The sequence below is a fragment of the Zingiber officinale genome, chromosome 11B (genome assembly GCF_018446385.1).
Source record: "Zingiber officinale cultivar Zhangliang chromosome 11B, Zo_v1.1, whole genome shotgun sequence".
In the NCBI taxonomy this organism is placed as follows: domain Eukaryota; kingdom Viridiplantae; phylum Streptophyta; class Magnoliopsida; order Zingiberales; family Zingiberaceae; genus Zingiber; species Zingiber officinale.
In genome coordinates this window covers 28,796,468-28,816,904 of record NC_056007.1, presented here as the reverse complement: position 1 = coordinate 28,816,904, position 20,437 = coordinate 28,796,468, and positions in this window count along the sequence as shown.

Below are 20,437 nucleotides of genomic sequence, written 5' to 3'. Positions count from 1 at the left end.
GCATGGCGAGGCACATGGCCTTCTTGGATATGGGAGCAACCACCACCGCCTAGACAAAGCCTTTTACGGAAAGCTAATATTTAATTTCCTTAAATAACTCTAGGTTAACCAAAAAGAACAATCGAATCACAAATTCGAAAACAAAGAAAACACAAACTCGAAAAACTAATTCAAAAAAAAAATAGATCTAATGCCTCTTGTGTTCGGAATTCTTACAAAAAGAAATAACTAGCATGATGCAGAAAATAATTGCTAATTATACCTTCTCTTTGTATGCTAATGACCTCGAGATCTTCTGCCATATTCCTCGCCTCACCTTGGACATCGTGTGGGCGACGATCCTCCAAGATGAACTCCACCCAAAGAGATTTCTTCTTCCTCCTCTAAAATCTGGCCACCACCACCACCAAGGAGAAAAAGAGAGCAAGGGAAAAGGAAAAGGGAAAGAATCGACCACCATGAGAGAGCACAAGCAAGAGACTAGAATTAGATGCCTCCTCCTCCTTCTTCTTCTTCTTCTTCTTCTTCTCCTTCTCTTCCTTCTTGTATCTGGCCACTTAAAAGAACCACAAGCAACATGTGGCCGGCCCTGCATGATAAAGAGCTAGGGGTCGGCCCTAAGGAGGAGACTAGAGAGAAGAGAGAAAAAGAATTCATTAACCCATGAAGCCTCTCCTCCCCTTCTTTTATAATACTTGCCCAAGGCAAATAAGGAAAAACTTTTTACAAAAATTAAAATCTTCCTCATGTTTTTCCTTTTTCCTTTTTATTTTTCCTTTTCTTTCCTCTTGATTGAATCAATCACCAATCATAGATTAGTTTTAATTTGATTGGATGATGATTTAATCCTATTGGTCGACCCCTTGCTTGGGTACCAAGCAAGGGTGGCCAGCCCCTATAAGGAAGGAAAAAATTTCTTTTGTAAAAATTTTATAAACTCTTATAAAATTTTATAAGCTCTCTTTTAATTTCCTAAAGTGGATGTTAAAAAGGAAAGTTTTAAAAATTAAAACCATGTTTTAAAATTTAAAACTTCTCTTCTAAAAATTTTCTTTTTTAACATGTTTACAAAAATTTAAATTTTAAAACTTCTCTTTCTTTTTCTAAAACTATGAGGATGGTTAAAAAAGGAAAGTTTTAAAACTTTTAAACTTTTTTTTAAAACATGTGGCCTAATTCAAATAAGGAAAGTTTTTAAATTTAAAATCTCTCTTTTAAAACATGTAGTTTTCTACAAAAAGAAGATTTTAAAAATTCAAAACACCCCTCCTTGTTTGAATTAATGTGATCGGCCCCCTCTTGCTTGGGCACCAAGCAAGGGGCCGGCCCCTTAAGAGGACAATGTGGCCGGCCCTTGCTTGGTCACCAAGCATTGAGCTGGCCCCCTTCTTGAACACCAAGATGGGCTTATATTTGGATGGACTTGAGGCTTTAATGAGTCTACGACAGGGACCTATAGGAGAAATTGGTTTTGGCCTTCCGATGAGCTCAAGTATCCCGTGTTCGCCCCGAACACACAACTCAAGTTCATCGATAATACCTCATTCCACTAGAGAGTTATTATCGCACTACCGCACCAATCCCAAATTACATTATGGGCTCCTTCTTTTCATGAGTGTGTTAGTCTCCCTGTGTTTAAGATAACGAATGCCCACTAATTAAGTAAGTTACTGACAACTCACTTAATTAATATCTAGCTCCAAGAGTAGTATCACTCATCTTCATTGTCATGTCGGACTAAGTCCACCTGCAGGGTTTAACATGACAATCCTTATGAGCTTCTCTTGGGGACATTCTCAACCTAGATAACTAGGACATAGATTCCTTCTATAATCAACAACATACACTATAAGTAATATCATTTCCCAACTTATCGGGCTTATTGACTTATCGAGTTAAATCTCACCCATTGATAAGTCAAAGAAATAAATACTAAATATATGTGTTTGTTATCATATTAGGATTAAGAGCACACACTTCTATAATAATTAAGGTCTAGTTCTTTTATAAAGTCAGTACAAAAAGAACTTACCTAAAATGGTTCTACTCAATACACTTGGAGTGTATCAGTGTAATTTATTAGTTAAGATAAACTAATACTTAATGACACTACGACTACTTCAACGGTTTATTCCTTTCCATCTTAGTCGTGAGCAACTATTTATAATTTATAAAGAACCGACAACATGATCTTCTGTGTGCGACACCACACTCCATGTTGTCTACTATATAAATTAATTGAACAAATTACATTTAACAAATAAATGTAGATATTTGACCATTGTGATTCTTTATTTCTAAATAAATGTTTATACAAAAGCTAGGCTTTTAGTATACACTCTAACAACCAGACTGATCCTCTAGATAGAATGGACTTTTGCTCAACGCTTGAGACTTCAAGACTTTCCCACTGGATGCTCGATCCCTGACCCATCTAGTCTTTCACCTGGTCCACAACCACCAGGATTTTCACATAGAGTTCCCGACTCTAGGATTTTGATCAAAGTACATGACCCGCCAAGACTTTCTAGAACCTAGGGTTATCACCCCCTAGGACCTAGGGTTACCTCCCCTAGGGTTTTCCACTACCTAGAATCCACTAGGATTTTTGCCTAAGTACACTTAGGACTTTTTTGCACACTTGGTTTAGCACTTGTTAGATCATAAGATAACTTAATTTTAAACCATTTACCATTATCAAAACACAGATTTGATCATCTAGTGCTTCCTGCACCAACAATCTCCCCCTTTTTAATTATAAAAATACAATTCAAAGTTAATAAAACATTTAGAATATTCTAGCTTCTAGTTAAGCGACAAGTTAAGGGACAAGTTAAGGGATTCATTAAACTTATCATTTAATTTGTTCGCTCCCCCTTAATCACTTAACTTTCTCTTCTCCTTAACTTTAGAATATTCTAGCTTCTCTTCCCATTTTGATATATATCAAAAATAATTTTGACAGAGTTAACAATAATTTCAAACATACCATGTTTTGAAAACCTTGAAAGACACAACTTTTAGAAGAAAAAAATTTGATAAAGACTTGACTTAAAAAATATTTTGATAAAAGCTTGTTTAAGTACTTAGCTTTTGAAAGATTTTTCTTTTAAAAAATTTAACTAAGTACTTATCTTTAGAAAGATTTTATTTTAAAAATTTTAACTAAATACTTAGCTTTAGAAAAACCTTCTTTTAAAAATGTTAAAGTTTCTTTTCAAAAATAGTTAAACTAAAAACTTAACTTCTTTTTAAATCTTTTAAAAAAACTTTTAAAGGATACTTAAAGATTTTGAGAAATATCTTAACATTTTTCCTTTAATAACAACTTTAGCAAAAAAAAAATTAACAAGTACTTAACTTTTGAAGAAATTTTAAACAAATCTAGTTAGTATTTAGCTGTTAGAAAATATTTTAGATAAACTTAGTTAAAAACATTTTTTTAAAAAATTTATTTTTCTAGATAGAAATATTTGAACTTTCTTTTTCAAAAAAGTATTTCGAGTTACTTTTTAAAAATTAATAAAAACTTAAAATACTTTGCCTTTTGATAATCAATTAACTTAACTCTCTTTTTCTCCCCCTTAATTAATGCCCCAAAAGGTTTAAGTAAAATATTTAAGTTTGGGTATCCTAGAGTCCAAGCATGAGTGAAAAAAAAAACTTTAAAATAAATATTCGCCTTCCTTAACAAAATGTCTAACCTTTAGCTACTAGCTGTTTATCATGAGGTAATAGTTTTCACTTGTTTAGTCAAATTAAGTAAGTGTTTCAATTAGTTTGACTAATCATGGATAACTTAACGTAATTAATTTGACTTTAGTATTTATTTTCTAGACTTATGTTAATGTATAGATATAAACATTCTGAAGTCTAAGCAGTACTTTATTTATCTCATACCATTCTAAGTGTTTTTCATACATAAGCAAGGTATTTCTTTGTGTGTTTGTGAGATACTCTGGCTGAAATCTATGGGTACATTCTTTCTAGAGGGAAAGTCCTAGACTATTTCCAATCTTTGGAAATACTAGTAAAATTGGGAGCTTTTTTTTTAAAAAAAATAATTTTCCTAGAATTTTAAAACAAGACATGATTTTGAAAAGATAACTTTTTTAAACAAGTAAAAATGTTTAACAATTTTAATCTACTCTACTCTACATATCCCTAATTCTCTTTTAAGTATACTAAACTCGAGTTCAGGTAAGGGCTTTATAAAGATGTTAGCTTGGTTTGACTTAGACTCAACATAGTCAAGTATAATGTTACCCTTAGCTACGTGATCTCTTACAAAGTGGCATTTAACTTCTATGTGTTTAGTCCTTGAGTGGTAAATTGAGTTTTTAGCTAAATTTATTGAACTTATGTTATCAATTGAAATTTTTACATTTGTTATTCAAGTTGATAATCTTTTAAGGTATGCATCATCCATAGTAATTGAGATGCACAATCTCCCATGGCTATGTATTCTGTTTCAATAGTGGATAGAGTAACACAGTGTTGCTTTCTGCTAGACTAGCTTACTAGGCACTAACCTAGAAATTGGCAGCTTCCACTTGTACTTTTTCTATCTAATTTACATCCAGTATAGTCTGAGTCAGAGTATCCAACTATGTTAAATGTGCTAGTCCTAGGGTACCAAAGTCCAACACTTAGGGTCTCCCTTAATGTACCTTAGTATTTTTTTTACATTGGTTAAATGTGATTCTTTTATATAAGATTGGTATCTAGCACATATACCTATTGTAAATAAAATGTCAGGTCAGCTTGCAGTTAGGTATAGTAGACTTCTTATTGCACTTCTATAATATTTTAAGTCTACTAATTTTTCTTCTAAGTCAGAATTAATTTTAAGATTAATTGCCATTGGGGTACTTATATTTTTGGAATTTTTCATTCCAATTTTTTTAATTCCTTAGCATATTTGGTTTGAAATGTATTAATTTCTTCTTTTGTTTATTTTATTTGTAAACCTAAGAAGAAATTGAGTTCTCCTATTAGACTCATTTTGAATTCATTTTCTATTAATTTGATAAATTCTTTTAAGAATTTTGTATTTATTAAGCTAAATATTATGTCATCTAAGTAAATATGAGTGATAAAAATCTCTTTTTCTAAGATTTTAACAAATAGGGTTTGGTCTATTTGGCCTTGGTTAAATCTTTTAGATGTTATATATGTTGATAGTCATTCATACCAAGCTCTAGATGCTTATTTTAGTCCATATAAAGCATTCTTTAACCTAAGGACATGGTTTGGGTTGTCTAGATCTTCAAATCCTAGGAGTTGATTTACATAAATTTCTTCTTTGATGAACCCATTTAAGAATGAAGATTTTACATCCATTTGGTATAACTTGAATCCTTTATGTACTACATAGGCTAGCAGCATCCTGATAGATTCAAGTCTAGCAACATGTGCATAGGTTTTATCATAATATAATCCTTCTACTTAGCTGAACCCCTTAGCTACTAGTCTAGACTTATTTCTTACTATTTCACTATTATTATCTAGTTTATTTCTAAATACCCACTTAATGTCAATTATGGATTTACTTGTGGGTTTAGGTACAAGTTCCTAGACTTGGTCTCTTTCAAATTAAGCTAGTTCCTCTTGCATTGCAATTATCAAGTTTGGGTCAACTAGGGCTTCTTCTATGGTCTTCGGTTTAATTTTAGAAATTAGATCTATTTGACTTAGATTTCTATATGATGATCGAGTTCGAACCCCTAGGATTTGATCACCCAAAATTTGGTCAGTTGGATGATTGGACCTGATTCTAGAAGGTCTTATGTTAGGGTCAACAATTGGTTCCTCTGATTCACTAGGATTAATTTTAATTTGAATATCTTCATCATCTTCTATGTTTCTTGTATTTTGATTAATATTTTCATTGATTGGTTAGGTAAATTATTTTCTTCATCAAAAATTACATTGGTTGTTTCTTCAACTTTTAGGCTATTTTTGTTATAGACTTTATAAGCCCTACTGGTTGTGGAATACCCTAAAAAGATTCCTGTTGTTGATTTTGATATAAATTTACTTGAATAGTCCTTAGTATTTAGTATGTGAACTTTATATCCAAAAATATTTAGATAGTTTAGATTGAGTATTTTATTGTAATATATATTTCATAAGGGGTTTTCATTATAAAATTTATTAATTAATATTCTATTTTGAATGTAACATGCTGTGTTTATTACTTTAACTTAAAATTGGTTACTTAGGTTATATTCGTTTAACATGATTTTAGTAGCTTCTTGTAACGTTCTATTTTTTCATTATACTAATTCATCTTGTTGGGGAGTTCTAGGACATGAAAACTATTGGGTTTTTCGAGCCGCGAAAACCGCTTTTTCGCATCGCGGAAACCCCGAAACTCCCTAGCCAACGGATCCGTGCAAAGAAAATTTTTTCGAAAACTACAAGTACGAGTTTACCTAGATCTACACTTAGATCTACAAGGGAAAAAGGTTATACCTTTGAAGCGAAGCCCTTCGTAATCCCGCAAGTCCAAGGTACACCGGATCTCAAGATTGTCAACGTAGACAATCCTCTAGAAGTATCCACACGAACAAGATGTGTTCTCTAACACACAAGGATGGAGAAGAGAGGACCACAAGTGTGCTAGCACTTTCTAGGGCTCTCGGATGGGAATGAAAAGAAAAAGGATAGAGAAGAGAAATAGAATGGATCTTATGAACACTCTTCTTCTTCTTCTATGTGACAGTCACTCTACCTTTTTCTTCATGAAACTCAAACTCATTCACCTTCTTTCTTGCTTGAAAACTTTCGGCCAAGAGAAGAGGAGAGGGAGAGCTTGAGGAAAACTTGAGGAAGAAGAAGATGCAATTAGCCTTGAATGAAAAATAATGCATCCCATTCATTTTAAGTGGCCGGCCACATCAAGAGTAACTCCTCTCATTAATGTGGCCGGCCACATTAAGTCCAAGAGAAGATGTAACTTCCATTAGGTGGCACAATCATGTATTAACTATGATGATGTGGCACATCATCATTGGCCACTTAATGCCAAGTCACACATATGATGTGGCATAAAGTCAAGTCAAACTTGACTCTTCCTCTCAAGTCAAGTCAAACTTGACTTAATCTCTCTTATGGTTGATCTAATCCAACCATTTAATTCAAGCCAATTTAATATAATGAATCTAATTCATTTAATTAAATTGATTCAATGAGTCATAATCTAAATTAGACTCATTGAACACATGAATCAACTTGAGTCCAACTCAATTAGCCCAATTAGGATTACTCTTAATCCAATTTGATTCATCAAATGAATCTAATCCTCTTGGTTCATCATATGAACCCAATCTCCATTCACTTGTTCTTTGTGTGTGACCCAATAGGTTCTTGTAACGTTGGCAATGCCCCTAAACTCATTTAGAAGCATAAGTAATGAGCGGTATCTAGCAATACATCATTACTACCCAAGTTACAAGAATGTTGAGATCCAACATCACCTTGTGACTCCTCACAATATATGACAAGTGTCCTTCTATCCTAGACATCTAGATTGATCAATGTGAGGCATAGACCGTGTCATCCTCTAATCAATTTAAATCTTGAACTCCAAGTAGACTCACTAAAACAAATGAGCTCAATATCTCATATTGACTCATTTGGGCATGGTCATGCACTTCGTGGTCTCACTCTATCAAGAATACCGATGTCTCTCCCGTCATATAGGAGGGATAGATCCCATCTACATCACTCGCATCCCTCTGCATAATTCGTTACATACCCAGTAATCACCTTTATAGTCCACCCAGTTACGGGTGACGTTTGACGAAACCAAAGTACATAACTCCTTATGTAGGGATCCATGGTGACTTCAGGTCCAAGGACTAGTAGTCATACTAATAGCCACATGAGAAAGTATATGACACTCATATAACGATCCATGATACTTTCTCATGGCGGGTCATTCAGTATACATTCTCTAATGCATACCCATGTATCAACTTGATATCTCTATATCCATGACTTGTGAGATCAAGTCATCGAGTTGACCTACATGCTAGTCTTATTGCATTAACATTGTCCCTGAATGTTAATACTCGACTAGGAATGATTAAGAGTAGTGTTCCCTATATCATCTCACTATCGGTTCAGCTAACCGATTGATATAGGTAAGAACCTTCTACTCAAGGACATTATTATACTTAGTTTATTTGGCACCAATACAAGTAAGTATAATAATCAAAAATCAAATGCCTTTATTTATATAGAATATGATACAACAAGTCCATAATGCAATCATCAAATGATTGGCTCTAGGGCTCTAGCTAACAAAAACTCATGATTATATCCATTAATTTCATAAAATTTAGTAAACTTATAATTTTCAAATTCCCCTCCATGATTACTTCTAATTTTTTAAATTTTGGTATTTTTTTATTTTCTATTAATTTATAAAAATTATGAAAGATTTCAAAGGTTCCATTTTTTTAAAATTTTACCTAAGTAAATCTTGAGTAATCTTCAATTATAACCAAACAACATTGGTTTCTACTTAGTGATTTGGCTCTATGTGAATCAAATAGGTCTAAGTGTAGGAGCTCAAGTATTGAGTTGGTTCGATTTAAGTTTATTGGTTTGTGGGTTGACTCGATTTATTTACTTTGTTGGTAAGCATTACAAACTGTATTTTTTAAATTTTTTTTTATTTGGGTAAACCTCTAACTAAGACATTTTGACTCATTTTTGAAATGACTCTAATATGCGTGTGACCCAGTCTTCTATACCACAACTTAGTTTCCTCTTGTTGTGTCAGAAGATACTTTAGTGAAGAGGTTGGTAGGTCAATTGTGTAAACATTATTTTTCCTAATTCCCTTAAGTGTGATTGTAGGGTATTCAACATTTCTAATTACACCCTCAAAGTTAGAAAAGATAACTAATTAACCAGAGTCACATAGTTGACTTATACTAAGTAAGTTAAAATTAAATTTATCAACTAATAGGACTCTTCGAATAATAAAATCAGAACTTAGTTCTATATTACCTTCCTATTACCTAAATTTTTGAATTTTAGCTTGGTGAACTTCAATCGATCTCTGGTCATGTGTCAGGAGTATCCACTATTTAACATCTATTGGTCCAAATCTTTATGTTCCTACACATAAAGCATTTGATTTGGATCTAATTTAAAATGGATAAGATAGATTGATTGAGTTAAACCTCTTATTTTCTATCTTACCCAATCTAAGTTATCAATCATGTTATACCTCTGGGTGGTGATTGTGAGATGGTTGATTGGGTTTAAATTGGTTAGATTTGAGTTAAGTTTATTTTAAGTGAATTAGATTAGATTTGAGTTAAGTTTATTTTTAAGTTAATTGATTAAATATGAGTTAAGTTTATTTTTAAGTTAATTAAATTTTTTTTTTTATTTTGAATTGTGTTTAACTAATTTTTACCTAAATCCATCTCACCCTTTTTTAGATTGTCAATCGGGGAGCCTTATAAGTTTTTGTGAGATGGTTAATTTTATCTTTAGTTTAAATTAAAGTCTAAGGATTGATTCATATTTGAGTTAGGCTAAGGTTTAACAATTAATCAATTGAATATTCATTTCATTAATTAGTTTCCAAGCTATGGCGAGGCACTAGGCCTTCTTGGGTATTGGATCATCAACCACTTCTAGACAAAGCCTTTTAAACAAATAAAATATTTATTTTCCTTTCTGAAATTCCTAGGTCTAACTAGTCAAGTGTGAATCAGGCCTAAATCCTTATCTATCATAATCTAAGTATGAATAATAAAAAGCAGCAATGCAAACATCATATAGATTTATCTAATAAATATGGTTTTTCTATTGGCTCTACCTGGATCATAGCCTCGATAAGGTCTATCAAGGTAATGGATTTGACCCTTGGTGATCCAATATTAACCAAGTCTAACTTAATTAATCAAGTTAGACTTAGGGACCCATGCTTGGACTATTTTTCTATTTGATCGATACACTTAAGACAAGTAAAACTTAAATTGATGTTTGGCCTTATATCTGAGTTTAGATTGGTTATATATGACTCTTTGTTTTCTAGGAATTAGGTCAAGGTTTTTGGAACCCAAAGTGAACTTTTCCAATGAATCATTGAGTTCTTTGACTTGAGTTTTTAAATTAGAATTTTCTTCCTCAAGTTGTTGGACTTGAGTTGAGGTTCTTTCTTAAACTTGATCAGTCAAAGAGCTTGAGTTAGTCACTTCCTTAAGGGTTGTTACCTCCTCTTGGAGTGACTTGACTCAGAGATTGGATTTGCCCAATTTTCTTAATAGGTATTCAATTAAATTTTGTAATTCATCTATTTGAGTACCAACGAATAGAGAACATACAATATTATTTGGCCCTTTAGAAATGAATGTGGATCCATGGCTTCTTTCGGACTCAGTTTCTGATTCTGCTCTAGTTTCAGACTTAGACTCAGTTTCGGCAATGTAAGCTTGTACTAGTAGGGGAAGGAAGCTTGTTTGCTCATGTTCTTCATCGGAATCTTCTGAGGATTCAGACCATGTTACTTTCAAAGCCTTCCTTCTTCTTTGCTTCTGGTTTAGACACTCCAGCTTGTAGTCTCCCTTCTGGTTGCAGCTGTAGCAGGTAACTCCAGACTTAGCCTTCATGTTCTATTGAGTTACCTTCTTCCTCCTAAGTGCTTTCCAAACTAGTTTGACTACTTTGGTGGTGATTTCATCTTCTTCTGAGTCTGATTTATCTTCGTGCTTGGGTTTGGTTCAGTGTTTGATTTTTGGTTCTCGTGTTCTGCTTGTATCTGCAATCAAGGCAATACCTTTCTCACCTGGCAATGCATTAGTCTGTTCATGTAATTCGAATTCTAAAAATAATTCATCTATTCTAATTGTTGAAAGATCCTTAGATACTTTGTAAGCATTTACCATCGATGCCCAAAAGGTATTCCTCGGAAAAGCATTCAGCGCATACCTGATTACGTCGCGATTCTCCATTTTTTGTCTGATCGCGTGGAGTCTATTCAAAAGATCTTAGATGCGAGCATATAGCTAGCTTGTTGACTCACCTTCCTGCATTTTTATATTATATAATTTGTTTAATAGTAGATCTCATTTGCTTACCTTCATGTCGAAAGTACCTTCGTGCAGCTCGATCAATTTTTCCTATAGCTCCTTTGCACTTGAAAATGGACCGACTCTGTTCGGTTCTTCTTTTATCAGGCCGCATTGTAGAGTACATGCTGCCTTGACATTGACTTCGATCTTCTTCATCAAATTTATGTCCCGGTCCTCGCATGATACTGATTTTCCAGTGTCGTCGAGTGGAAGTACTAGGCTGGTCTGGATGATCATCCACATCTCACTTGCGTCTGGAGGTGGTACTCCATTCGACCCTTCTAGTAGCCAAAGTCTTCGTCGGAAAAGAGACGCAGGCATGCTGTGTTGTAGCCTTCTTGGTGGGCCATTGTTAAAAAGAAATCTCGAACACATAAAAAAATAATAAATATTCCAAGACTTAGTCTTGGATTAGTAGTGTGGGAGTAAAATATAGTAACACTCGAGTGGTGTTTGCACCGACCTCGAGAAATAAAAAACTTGATCGATAAAACTAATTAGAAGGTGGCAACTTTATCGATTCCAATTGACTCCAAAAATATTACCATAAAAAGAAAAAGAAATTTGCTTGAATGGTGGTTTTACCGATTCGAAGCGACCCCGCTTTGATACCAATTATAGGATTGATGCATGATAGAGGGGGGGGGTGAATAGCACTCATGGTTTTTTCACTCATTTTGGAAAACACAAAATAACACAGCGGAATAAAGAGAGAAAACATAACTAACACCTTTGATTTTACTTGGTTCGGAGCTTGTGACGACCCTTACTCTAAGGCCTGCAATCATTGATCACTTACGTTGGGCAATCTACTATCAATTCATAAATTCCTTACAAATATGCAAGTACAAGTATTGAAAAGACAAGGTATACCGACAACAAATGATTAGTAGTTGTTCGGTGTTTGTTGGAGTAGCGGCTGAGCGTTGTTGAGTTGTTTTGGAGCAGCGCACACGTAAGATGATCATTTTGAATGTGTTGTTTCGAAGCTGTTGGTTGACCCTCCTTTTATAGCGGAGCCAGACCTGATCTAAATCCACTGATCTAGGGATCAGTCTTTGACTCGACGCTAATTGGTTGACTGATCCTGGTGTTCGGTCAACTGATGCTTCTGCTCGGATAAGAGTCTTCGTTCGGTCGACCTATCCCACCGTTCGGTCGATCGATCCTGCTGACCTCACTAATCTCACTGATCTCGCTGGCCTATCTGATCCGATCCACCTGACCCGACCACTTCGACGCCTATCCACCGTTAGGTCGACTGAACCCCAGGTTTGATCGACCAATCCTTCGGTCGAATCTAATAAGTTAGTTGGAAATTTACTCTGCTTGCTTGGAGGTTCGATCGACCGATCCGGATGTTCAATCGACTGATAAAGTTTGAATCTAGCCTTGCAAAAGGTGTTAGTCTCCTGCAAAACAAAGTTAGAATAATAGCAAATAATAAAGAAATATAATTGATAACTTTTGATAATATCTAGATTTTCCAGTTTTGACTTTCAAATTTCCTCCGGCAAGGTCGAACCGACGCCTACTGTTCCCTTAACAGGGAGTGCGTCCTCACCTACTCCTCTCTGGAGAAGTTACTTGTTGCTAGATTGGTCCTCCAAACCGACTAGACTTTTGCTCAGCGTCCGAGACTTTAGGACTTTCCCGCTGGACATTCAATCCTCAACTCGTTCAGTCTTTCACTTGGTCCGTGGTCACTAGGATTTTCACCTAGAGTCTTCGACTCTAGGATTTCACCCAAAGTACATGAACCACCAAGACTTACCAGAACCTAAGGTTACCACCCAGTAGGACCTAGGGTTACCTCCCCTAGGGTTTTCCACTACCTAGAATCCACTAGGATTTTTGCCTAAGTACACTTAATACTTTCTTGCACACTTGGTTTAGCACTTGTTAGATCACAAGGTAACTTAACTTTGAACCCTTTACCATTATCAAAACATAGGTTTGATCGTTTGGTGTTTCCTGCAACAACAGTGGGGTCCTCCCCCAAATTAATGTTGCTACACCATAGTTATCACCATAGATTTTATTTCAAAGTGATTAGCTTCAATGGCTGGTCTCATGTGTAAGGAACTAGGGCGCTAAACACGCGAAAGCGCAGCGGAAAACATCTAGTTCCTCCAGAAGATCCATGCGAAAGGAAACCATATACTAAGTCTTACATTAGAGGATTATACCTTTAATGTGTGCCCTTCGCAATCCTGGCAACAACCTTTCTTTGGATGCAGATCTCAGAGCAATCAAGTGTCTGCGCCTCTATGGTATCCACACGAACATGTTCCATTTGTCTCATGAACTCTCGATCTGGAGAAGAACCAACTTTGTGGTGCTAGTCACACAAGGTGATTCAGCCATGAGAAAGGATCGACCAAGAGGAAGAAGAGGAGGAAGGAGAAGAAGACAAAAATGAACTTTCTTACAATCAATGGCCAAAATTCCTCCTTTTGTACTCCCTTGGAATACCAAAAGTCCATTTGGCTCTTGATCTTCCTTTTGCCTCTTGATCTTCTTCATGAATTGACTCTTAGTCATCTTTCATGAAGAGTTTTTTGGTCAAGTCAAAATTGACCTTTCCTCTTCCCTTTTGGTCAAGTTAAAATTGACCTTTCCTCTTCCTTGGTGAATTCAAGTTCATCCAATGAGTCTAACTCATTGAATCTTATCAATCCCAATTGACTCCATGGACATCAATCCAAATTGACTCCATGAATCTAATTTTAATTAGACTCAATCCAATAATTGAAATCCAATAATTGGATCCAATTGAGTCTAATTCAATGAGTCTAATTCGGATTAAACTTATCTTTATTTTCCTCTTAATATGTTGGATTATTATATTAGATTAACCATTAACCCAATAACCCAATAAACCTAATCATCTCATAATTGGCTCTTAAGGCTATTACTAACAATCTCCCACTAGTACTAGTGCCAATCATTACAAAGATAACATCAACACTTTAGATAAACCCATTAATCTTAAGATCCTCAGTATTTTAGTCAAACTAAAATATCCATCTCCAAACCAACATGTTCTTTGTGTGTGACCTAATAGGCTCTCTTAACATTGGCAATGTATCCAAATTAATATTTTGAATACATAAACAATGAGTGGTATCTAGCAATGCATCATTGCTACCCAAGTGATGAGAAAGTCAAGATCCAACCTAACCTGTCCGTGACTATTATCTTGTATGACTCAGTCCCTTTATCCTTGATATCTAGATTGATCAATGAGACATAGATCATGTCATCCTCTTATCAATTTTTGTGTTTCTTGCTCTCCCAGTAGAAGCACTGAAAACAAATAAGCTCAATATCTCATATTGACTCATTTGAGCATGACTATGCATTCTTGCGTCCTACTAATCAAAGGGTCCACAGACATTTCTTCTGTCATATGGAAGGGATAGATCACATCTACATCACTCACATCCCTCCGCATAAGTTATTACATACCCAGTGATCGACTTTATAGTCCACCCTGTTACAGGTGATGTTTGTCGATACCAAAGTATATAACGCCTTATGTAGGAAACCATAGTGACTTCAGGTCTAAGGGCTATTCATATAAATAGTCACATGAGAATGTTTATGACACTTATATAATGATCCATGAAACATTCTCATGATGGATCATTCAGTATATATTCTCTAATATATACTCATGTGTCAACCTGATATCTCATATCTATGACTTGTGAGATTAAGTCATCCGTTGACCTACATGCTAGTGTCAACGCATTAATATTGTCCTTGCATATTAATACTTGACTTGGAATAGTTAAGAGTAGTGTTCTATGTATATCTACAATATCTCACTATCAATTTAACCAATTGATATGTTGTAGATTAGAACTTCCTACTCTAGGACATTATTATACTTATTCATTCAGCACTGAATTAAAATAAATATAATAACCAACTTTACCTTTTATTAATAATAAAATATGATACAAAAGGAGTCATTTACAACAACCGTTGTAACCCTTTACAACAAGCTCTTTATTACCTCCAAAGATCAACAAATAATCTTGAGTTCTTCTCAAGTACTTAAGAATATTTTTGACTATTGTCCAGTGACCTTCAATTGGATCTTACTGGTATCTGCTCATCATGCTTAACGCATACGAGACATCTAAGCGAGTACAAAGCATGACGTACATGATAGACTATAAGCAGATGTATAAAGAATCTGATTCATGCGGTCCCTTGCTTCCTTAGAAGAGGGGCATTGAGTCTTCGAAAGACTTGCACCATGTGACATTGGCAGGAATCCCTTCTTGGAATCCTGCATGACAAAATGTTTAAGCACCTTGTCAATATATATACTCTGATTTAGACCAAGCAATCTCTTAGATCTATCTCTATAGATCTTGATGCCTAAAATGTAGGCTACTTCACCTAAGTCCTTCATTGAGAAATAATTCCCAAGCCAAGTCTTCACTAACTGAAGAGTAGAGATATCATTTCCAATGAGAAGTATGTCATCTACATACAATATGAGAAAGATAACTGTGCTCCCACTAACCTTCTTGTAGACACAAGGTTCATCTTCATTCTTGATGAAACCAAATGTTTTGATTGCATCATCAAATCAAAGATTCCAACTTCTAAAAGCTCGCTTTAATCCATAAATGGATCTTTGCAACTTACAAACCTTTCTAGCGTGCTTTGGATCTATAAAACTCTCAGGTTATGTCATGTACACATCCTCGAGTAGATTTCCGTTAAGAAATGTAGTTTTGATATCCATCTGCCAGATCTCATAATCATAGTAAGCAGCAATAGCAAGCATGATCCGAATGGACTTTAGCATCGGAACTGGTGAAAAGGTTTCATCATAGTCTATACCATGAATCTGCTTGAATCCTTTAGCCACCAATATACCTTTATAGGTATGCACATGCCTATCCATGTCAATCTTCACCTTGAAGACCCACTTACACCCAATGGATTTGATCCCTTCAGGTGGATTAACTAAAGTCCATACTTGGTTAGTGCACATGGATTTCATTTCGGATCTCATGGCCTCTAGCCATTTCTCAGAATTTAGGACATATGCAACTTTCTGATAAGATGTAGGCTCGTTGAGACCAACTAGCACTACATCACCATTGTCAGATAAGAGAAAAGAATATCTCTTAGGTTGATGATGGGTCCTATCAGATCTGCGTAGAGCTTATGTTACTTAAATAGGTTGTTGCTCCACAACTTCTTATGGTGTAACAACATCATATCCACAACATCTTGTGGTTCATGTTCAATTTCCATCAAGGTGTCAGTGATAGTTTGTGCATCTTGAATTTCTTCAAGATTGACTTTACTCCCACTAGTTTTTCTAGAAACAAATTTCTTTTCTAGAAAGACACAGTTCTGGCAACAAACACCTTGCCTTGTGTGGGATTATAAAAGTAGAATCCCTTTGTTTCCTTGGGATATCCTTCAAAATAGCACTTATCTAATTTGGATCCTAGTTTATCTAAGACTTATCATCCAACAAAAGCTTCACAACCTAAATCTTCATGAAAGACATCTTGGGACTCTTCCCGATCCATATCGTATATGGTGTCTTTATGACAACCTTAGATGGAATGTGATTAAGTGTGAAAGTAGTAGTCTCTAGAGCATGTCCCCAGAAGGAAATAGGAAGACCTGTATGACTCATCATCGATCGTACCATATCTAATAAAGTATGATTTCTCCTTTCTGATACACAATTCCATTGTGGTGTTCCAGGTGGAGTGAGTTGAGATATGATCCCACACTCAAGGAGATGGTCATGAAACTCTTAGCTAATGTATTCCCACACTCGATCTGATTGAAACATCTTAAAACTCTTACCAAGTTGGCTTTGTACTTCATTCTTGAATTCTTTGAACTTTTTCAAAGGATTCTAACTTGTGTCGCATCAGATACACGTAGTCATACCTATTGAAATCATCAGTAAAAGTAATGAAGTAATGGTAGCCTCCTCTAGTTGCTATTCTAATAGGGCCACATACATCTGTATGTATGAGTTCTAACAAGTCATTTGCTCTTTCTCTATGTCCACTAAATGGAGTCTTTGTCATCTTGCCTTAAAGACAAGATTCGCATGCCTCAAATGATTCAAAATCAAATGAGTCCAAAAGTCCATCCTTATGGAGTTGGGATATGCGACTCTCATTTATGTGACCCAAGTGACAATGCCAGAGATATGTTTGGTATCTATGTTATAGATTGGGTTATCAAAGTCTAGAACGCAAAGTCCATTCATAAGATGTGCACTATAATAGAACATTTTGTTAGTTAGAGCCCTAGAGCAAATCATATGATGATTGTTATATGGACTCATTATATCATATTCTTATGTATATAAAGGCATTTGTTTTGGTTATTATACATACTTATATTAGTGTCAAATAACTAAGTATAATAGCGTCCTTAAGTAGAAGGTTCTTATATATATCAATCGATTGGTTGAATCGATAGTGAGATGGTATAGAGAACACTACTCTTAATCATTCCTAGTCAAGTATTAACATTCAGGGACAATGTTAATGTGGCGAGACTAGCATGTAGATCAACTCGATGACTTAATGTCACAAGTCATGGATATGGAGATATCAAGTTGACACATGGGTATGCATTGGAGAATGTATACTGAATGACCCGCCATGAGAAAGTATCATGGATCATTATATGAGTGTCATATACTTTCTCATGTGGCTATTAGTATGACTATTAGTCCTTGGACCTGAAGTCACCATGGTTCCCTATCTAAGGAGTTACATATTTTGGCTTCGTCAAACGTCACCCGTAACTGGGTGGACTATAAAGGCGATTACTGGGTATGTAACAAATTATGCGGAGGGATGTGAGTGATGTAGATGGGATCTATCCCTCCTATATAATGGGAGTGACATCGTTATTCTTGATAGAGTGTGACCACTAAGTGCATGGCCATGCCTAAATGAGTCAATATGAGATATTGAGCTCATTTGATTAGAGTGAGTCTACTTGGAGTTCAAGATTTAGATTGATTAGAGGATGACATGGTCTATGCCTCGGATTGATCAATTTAGGTGTCAAGGATAGAAGGACATTGTCGTATATTGTGAGAGTCACAATTAGTAGTCACAAAGATGATGTTGGATCTCAACATTCTTGTAACTTGGGTTGTAATGATGTGTTGCTAGATACCGCTCATTACTTATGCTTCTAAATAAGTTTAGGAGCATTGTCAACGTTACAAGAACCTATAGGGTCACACACAAAGGGCAATTAGATGGAGATTCGGTTCATATGATGAACCAAGAGGATTAGGTTCATGTGATGAACCAAATTGGATTAAGAGTAATCCAAATTAGATTAATTGAGTAAGACTCGATTGAGTTAGACTTGCGTTAGACTCAAGTGAGGCTAGACTTAAGTTAGACTCAAGTGAGGCTTAATGATGATATTCATTGAATTTTGAATTCAATGATAAATGGAATTCAATTTGAATTTTAGATTTAAATTTCGAATGATTTTCAAAATGGTCATTTAATGAAGAATATTAAATACTCATTAAGGCTCATTAATGAGGCTCTTTAATGGTGTTAATGAGCATTAAGTATTTTCATTAGATGAAAATACTTAAGCCATTTTTTACTCTTATTTTCATTATCGATCATTATTATTCCTCCTTGATTCTTCTTCTCTCCCTCTCCTCCTTGGCCGAAACATCCAAGAGTGCTAGCACACTCTATGTGTTTTTCTCCACCTAATCGTTCGTGTGGATACACATAGAGGGGTGTTCACTTGACACCCTTGAGATCCGACATCTTCTTGGACGAGCGGGATGAGCGAAGGGCTTCGCTACAAAGGTATATCTTTCTTCCATGTAGATCTAAGGTAGATCTAGGACTAGAGAAACTTGTACATGAAATTATGAAATTTTTTCTTCGCACGGATCCGGTGGCATGGGACTTCGGGGTTTCCATAACGCAAAAAGCGATTTTTGCGGCTCAAAAGTCCCAACAGTAGTATCAGAGCCACGTGCGAAGCGTGCACGAGTTTCATTTTTATTTTTATGAAAAACATTAAGATCTGTAAGTTTCTGTATATTTACAATTTTTATAGATTTTATGGGTATTTTTCTCGTATAGGCGAAGCAACAAGTGTTTGGACACTTGTAGGCTTCGACTACCGGGAAAATCTTTCCGAAATGGCAAGGTTTCGCACAAATCATTTTGGGGCAGTGGCTTAAGGTGCTGTAAGATCATAGTAGGACACTCGTGATATTCATTTCATGAGAAGGGGTGCTGCCCCTAACCCCGCAAGGGGCTTTGTCCCGCGATCGCGCCCGAAAATTGCTAAACGGGACCGCCGAAAAATTTTGACTCATAAAATTATAAATATAGTAGTAAAATTACAGAAATTTATGAAAAATACATAATTTAGAATTATGTATAATTTTATGATGGTCATGGCCCAAAACCCCAATTCTATTGAAAAAAAAATTGGGTTGCAATTCATAATATGACCTGCGTGTCATTTTGTGTGTTTGTGCGTGTTGTATATGATCGCGACCTACACATCGTGCCTTCCTTTATTTTATATTCCTGTTGTAAATAGTTTAGACTCGAATGTAACTCGAGTTTCAAATTTTTAATGTACAAAAGAAAATTAGAGCGGTGGAAGGTCCACTCGAGACGGAGTTACGAGGAGGGTGCGAGCAACACGTGGCGGTCAAAGGGAGGAGCTTGAAGAAGCTGTTGACCCTAGGTTGACCATATGATTTTCTCATTGGCTTGAGAAGATCGTAGTAGGGCCATGACTAATCAAAATTTAAATTTAATTAATTGCTTGTGTGTGTATGTGATGCATTCTAGAGTAGAGTAATTAATTAGTGCTTTAACGATTAGATTAGATTTAAATCGCGTATATGATGCACCACGATTAGATTAGATCTAAATCGAGTATATGATACACATCAACGATTAGATTAGATCTAAATTGCGTTAACTCGAAATGTCTACCATGCCGTGATACCCATCACTACCTCGATCACATGTTGTTGTTGAATCTGCCAAAGCAGAGCAATGCATATTATCTTGGTAGGGTGCGGAGGGACAATCTTGGTCCCGCCTATCAACGCATGGGTGAGTACAAACTCAATTAGATTGAGTAAAACTAGTTAAACTCAATTGGATCAGGTTTAACTATAGGCATTTTCCAATGGTTGGTAGATAGGTCAAAATCACGTTTATATTAACTTTTGGGCGATTTAGCCAAAGCTAACTCAAGTTTTAATATACATGCGGATCTTGATCCTATAAATAAGAGTTGCATAGAGA